At 32.9% G+C, this 6,000-nt stretch overlaps 1 long non-coding RNA gene across 1 annotated transcript in view; it reads right to left on the bottom strand.

Moving 5' to 3' along the window:
- Positions 1 to 4,412: 4,412 nt before the first annotated feature.
- LOC112610617 overlaps positions 4,413 to 6,000 on the bottom strand; it is a 57,563-nt gene continuing 55,975 nt past the window's right edge. The window contains exon 3 of the long non-coding RNA XR_003116445.1: positions 4,413 to 5,171. This is a non-coding gene — a long non-coding RNA (uncharacterized LOC112610617). The remainder of the gene's footprint in view (positions 5,172 to 6,000) is intronic.

Genomic DNA, 6,000 nt, shown 5'->3' with positions numbered 1-6,000 from the left:
GATCTCGGCTCACTGCAACCTCCGCCTCCCGGGGTTCAAGGGATTCTCCCGCCTCAGTCTCCTGATTAGCTGGGATTACAGGCATGCGCCACCCTGTCTGGCTAATTTTTGTATTTTTTGTAGAGACGGGGTTTCACCATGTTGGTCATGTTGGTCTCAAACTCCTGACCTCGTGATCTGCCCGCCTTGGCCTCCCAAAGTGCTGAGATTGCAGGCGTGAGCCACTGCTCCCGGCCCCTGTACTTTTTATATTTGGAATAGACGCTTATGTCATTGGGCGTATATGACAAAAACTAGTGCAGGAGCGTCAAAAATGCCTCCCTGTTGCTATATTAAGAAAGTGAGAAAAGTGTATTCTACAATATTTTGATTATTTGAATTACATAAAGATTGCTAAGTTATAAGCATTTAAATTCCTCTTATAATGAATTATTTCATTCTTCACTCTCATTTTGTTTCAATGCACTCCATATTCCAATTGTTTGAATCTACTTGGGAAGTTGTCTTTTGGGAATTCAAGAGTGAATGAATAATATTTGAAGGGCAAGAAATCTGGACAAGGATATTATCTCATGTCTAAAGTAATGTCTTATTACAATTTTACACAGATAATGGAGAGGTATCATGATTCTTAAAATCCCAATCCCCCAAAGAAGAGTGAATTATAAGTTCTTTAAAAGACCTTTACAACATAGATTACATAAAATTAGCATTAATATTAGAGTGGCTATGAACATTTACATTATATTATAAAATATTGTCTACAACCAAAAATAGTATATCTTTCCTGACATATTTAAGATTCATATGTATATTTGATCTGTTTGTATGCAAGAGTAGTCTTACTCATTTGCAAAATAGAAAGCAGATACCTTTCAATCTTTATAAGCTCGGTGAAATATATATGCACCCCATATTTCCAAAAACAGAGGAGAAAGAAGAAAGGAATAAAAAACAAGCAAAAGGAAAATAAATAAAGCAAATTGTCCCAAACACAATGATTAGTCATGTTCTTTCCCAAAGCTCTGATGTTTCTCTAATAGAAGAAAGGTCAATGATTTTTAGTGTATAAGCAAAATTAACAATTATAATTTATCAGTATTCTGAGTTAGAACAGTGCTGAAAATGTTTGATTGGATTTTAGATTCAGAGCAAGTTCTGATTATGGAATATGAGATTTTGGGTGATGAAGGACATCATGATTCAGCTTCCTCATGGCTCAGGGGAATCTGGTACCAAAGGAGAAGAGAGATCTGTATTTGACGATTGTAAATTCAAGATATGCTTGCTCACTTCACATGATGTGTGATCACTCCTGATAATATAGATATACTTGTATAATGCTCATATAGCTAATTTTGAGCTTTAACAAAAATAATTCTGCTACTTTTGATAAGAAGCCTATGTGTGTGTGTGTGTGTGTGTGTATATATATATATATTCAGAATATTAAACTAGTAAAATATGTTAGAAAAATGTGTTTTGGGGCCGGGCGCGGTGGCTCAAGCCTGTAATCCCAGCACTTTGGGAGGCCGAGACGGGCGGATCACGAGGTCAGGAGATCGAGACCATCCTGGCTAACACGGTGAAACCCCGTCTCTACTAAAAAATACAAAAAACTAGCCGGGCGAGGTGGCGGGCGCCTGTAGTCCCAGCTACTCGGGAGGCTGAGGCAGGAGAATGGCGTAAACCCGGGAGGCGGAGCTTGCAGTGAGCTGAGGTCCGGCCACTGCACTCCAGCCTGGGTGATAGAGCGAGACTCCGTCTCAAAAAAAAAAAAAAAAGAAAAAAGAAAGAAAAATGTGTTTTGCCATTATTTTGCACAAAATATTGGAAATGTTTTTGTTGCTGAGTTATCAATTTCTACAGTTACATAAATAATGACTTAATTAACTTCCTACCAAATGTATGTTCCCATTGCAGTGTGTTCTATTTTGGGGGGCAGGGGGGGAGATTGGCTTTAGTTGTGTCACTGACACACAAATGGCTACATTTGGAGGAAATTGTAAAACGTATTATATTATCTAGAAAATCTTTGTATACATAAAATGAATTCCAAGCAATTGTAAAAGAATTATAGTGTTAGAAACACTACCTAAATATGAGTAGTAAAAGATAGGGCAAATTACCAAGAAACATCATAAATAATAAATACTTTTTGGAAGAGAGGGACATTTTTCCAAAAGGAAAAAAAAAAAAGTCACTTATGTATTAAATCCAGAAGGTGGCAATCTTGTACTATTCATTGTATTATGCACATTTCTTGTCATTTTTTTCTCTCTCTTCTATACACACACAAACACACTCTCTTAGATGTACATATGCATATTTAGAAGTCTAAACACATAAAACTGCATGCATGCATCTATACAGTGGATACTTGTTCACATGGCAACATTGTAATATAACTTATATAATTGTCCTATTTTGCCAGGTATATCGATTTAACAGTATATTTTAGTACTTAATTTGGAATATTTTCAGAAATATATCAAGAAATAGTTTTTAATGCAAAGTTAGTGCATACGTGCATTATTGAATAATCATTTTATGTTTCATCAATTATGCAATATGTATTAAAGCAAAAATAATTTTGTTATGGAAAATTCATTTTCAAAATTGAAATATAACCGTATCCATATATACCAATTGTTTTTATGGTTTTATTTGGGTTGTGTACAGTGAAGCACACACATATCAAGTAAGATAGAAACTCAGTTGTAATAGTTTAATGTATTTAAATGCAAATTTAACATATATAGTAAATTGTAAATCTAGATAAAGGAATAAACAATATGAGTGTGTCAACTATATTAGACTTCAATAACCAGATAACTAATTCTTAGTTAAGCAAACTATTCTTAGGGATGATGTCTCCAGCAAATGTGTAACTACATGAGATCTAGAGGCTAGGCAGAAAAAAAAGAAGAAAAGAGTTACAGACAAATATGTGGTTTAAAAAATTAAGACTAAAGAACCAAGAAGTAATTTCAAATCAAGTTTTAAAATATAAATGAAATATGTGAAGTAATCCTACAGATGTTTAAAGACTTTATTTCATTGTATTTGTGACAAAGCAAATTCTATTTTTTTTTCTAGGTTATACAACCCATTTCGTTTATTTATGAATCAATTTTCTGTATCATTTTCTTTTCACTTATATGGAGACAATGTGATACCGTGGAGATAACATGGGGCTTTAGCCTAAAACCAAGCTTGATGCATGCTCTTGCCTGCCGCAAACTAGTAACCTGACCTTGAGCAAGTTACTTAACCTGTCTGAGAAACCCACAGGCTGTTGGGGAAATAAGGGCAACATTACATAGAGTACAAAGTTGTTGTGTGTCGTAGTCACTTCATAAAAGCTTCTTTTATACTTTCAAGTTTTGTTCTTGGTGTAGTATTTATAATGCTAGGTAGCAACTTCAAAAACAATTTTACATTATAGCTTTTATGATGCTTTTACAAATCTGATTACAATACAGGAGTCTTTTCTAAGTGCTCCATGTTTTATTTTCCCCAAGAAAATAAATTAAATTTAAATTTGTGCACTTAAAATTCTGTTTTTTGAAACACTCAATTTTCACAAAATGTAGGATCATTTTTCCTGTGTAAAAATGGTTAAAATTTCACAAAATGTAGGATCATTTTTCCTGTGTAAAAATGGTTAAAATTTACATCATTTTCCTTCTTACTAAGTTGTTAAAGAAATCTTACATAACTTACATTTGTTTTCTTATAAAAAATATTTCTAATTGGGTTGACAATAAGTTTTGTGGTTTGATTATCTTCTAGAAACTTTAAAAGTGTATTGACATGTGTTTTTCATAAGATATAAATGCACCCACAAACTGGTATGTATAATTAAGTATAAGTGAAATATTTCAAAAGCTGAATTAGATATAGATTCTCCCAAACTACTTAGTGGTATAATTGTTCTGGATAGGTTTCTTGCATTAATAACCCAGTCAAGAGAAACATTAAATTTCCAGAATGAAAACCTGATGAAAAAGAAAAAAGTGGTGGTTTGGGGGGTGGGATTGTGAAAAGAATTCTGAGCCACAGTAATTGACAACAGCAGGATACCTTTAAACTTCTATTTTCTGAGGCTTTTCTCAGAAGGAAGAAAAATGAAGTTAAACATCATCCTGTACTCTAGCCCTATATAGTAGCATAGACATTTTTAATTACTATTAAATAAATTTAGTTATGTTACTTGGAAGTTTAAATGCCACTTCCAACTTTTAGTAGTTATTTCAGGTAGAATTGCATGAGAATTTTATATATTTAATTAGGTATTTTTTTTTGACTATTAGTACGACTTGTTTGCACATGAAGAATTAATGAAAATTAATTTTGATTTAATTTTTATTGGGATGGGCTCCAGATCCTATCCCAATAAAATAACTTTATTTTAACCTATTTTCTTTTTATATAGTATATGAAATTATACTGAAATCTAAATAGCTTGAGTTTGACATAATTTTTAAAAATCTGAATTTGATGCTTCATGAATTAGTAAAGATTTACTGTAACAACAAGTATCAAGCTTTTTTAGCCATGAAACATAACGTGATAGCAGAATTTTTAGTAAAATATATTAATAATATTTAATGATATTTTCTTAAACTGTAGTTCATATATAATATATTTGAACTAGTATACAGGTAATTTTTGATCAAGGTGACCACAATCTTTTTTTTCTTAATAAGAAATGTACTCTAGGAATGCCTTACTGTTAACATGGGAAAGTGAACCAAAACATTATGCCATCATTTTTAACTTTTCACTAAATAATAACGTACACAAGCATTAACTTCAATACAGTCTCTTTGAAAGCTCTGCAGATTTATGTGAATTCTATTATTTGGTAAAATAATGCAACACCTAGGTCAATATGCTAAAGAAAAATTTACAGAGGCTATATATAGAGAGAGAGATATTCACTTCAGTATTCTCTCTTTTTATAATTTTTATATAATTTTTTTTGTAATAGATGAAGTGTCACTATGCTCCCCTGGCTGGAGTGCGATTGCAGTGGCTCTTCGCAGGTGCCATGATAGTGCACTGCAACTTTGAGCTCCTGGGCTCAAGCAATCCTCCTGCCTCAGCCTCCCAAGTAGCTGGGACTCCAGGTGCATGTCACTATGCCCGGCTTTGCAGCATTATTTCTAAATGCAAGGAACTGAGAATAATAGTCAACAATATTGGAGTGATGCTTAGTATGATGAAATGAGATGACAGTCCCTTAAGAAGCCATTCAAAATGATAATTTTGAAAAATATTTGAGTGTATAGAAAATACTTGTAATAATCATTCAGTCACAATTTTACAAATGCTTGTTAAACATCCCCATGGGCTGAGCCCCTTACTGAGCTCTGAGTTTCGTGTCTTGCACATCGCTGGCACTCAGCAATGTGAAGACCAAAGCGGAGTATTTAGGAAGTCCTTCAGTTTGGTGTGCATAGAAAAAAAGACCTGTAATTTCATTCACACAATAAATTTATTGGTGGGGTGAATTTCGGTGATTGTAATATTTTCATTTACAAATACTTTCAAGTCTCAAGAATAGGCATATATTAAATAATTTGATAAATATAAGAAAATAAATATAGATACACAAACACAGACACACACAGACAGACTGACACACACAGACAGACACAACACACACATACAGTGCTCTTGTACCTTAAGCCACAGATTTTATCAGAGTTTAGATTCCAAACAAGGAAAGTAAATAATCCTCCTTTATCAACTGTAGTGCTGTAACACTAAAAGTCAAACATCACTAACAAAGTAGACACAAGCCCAACTACCAAATTGCTCTCATAGTGTTAGAAAAAAATTATATTACAAGAAAACCCACAAAAAAAAATAAAACAAACAAAAAAACCCTAAACCCCAAAATCCTGTTACTCATGTAGTTCTTACTGCTTTTTATTTGAATTGTTCTTTCTCTTGATAACTTTCTCATCTCTGAATCAGCACTGATATGTT

Source organism: Theropithecus gelada, chromosome 17 (assembly GCF_003255815.1).
Source record: "Theropithecus gelada isolate Dixy chromosome 17, Tgel_1.0, whole genome shotgun sequence".
Taxonomy (NCBI): domain Eukaryota; kingdom Metazoa; phylum Chordata; class Mammalia; order Primates; family Cercopithecidae; genus Theropithecus; species Theropithecus gelada.
Note: the sequence above shows the minus strand (reverse complement) of the source record. Positions and strands in the feature narration are given on the sequence as shown.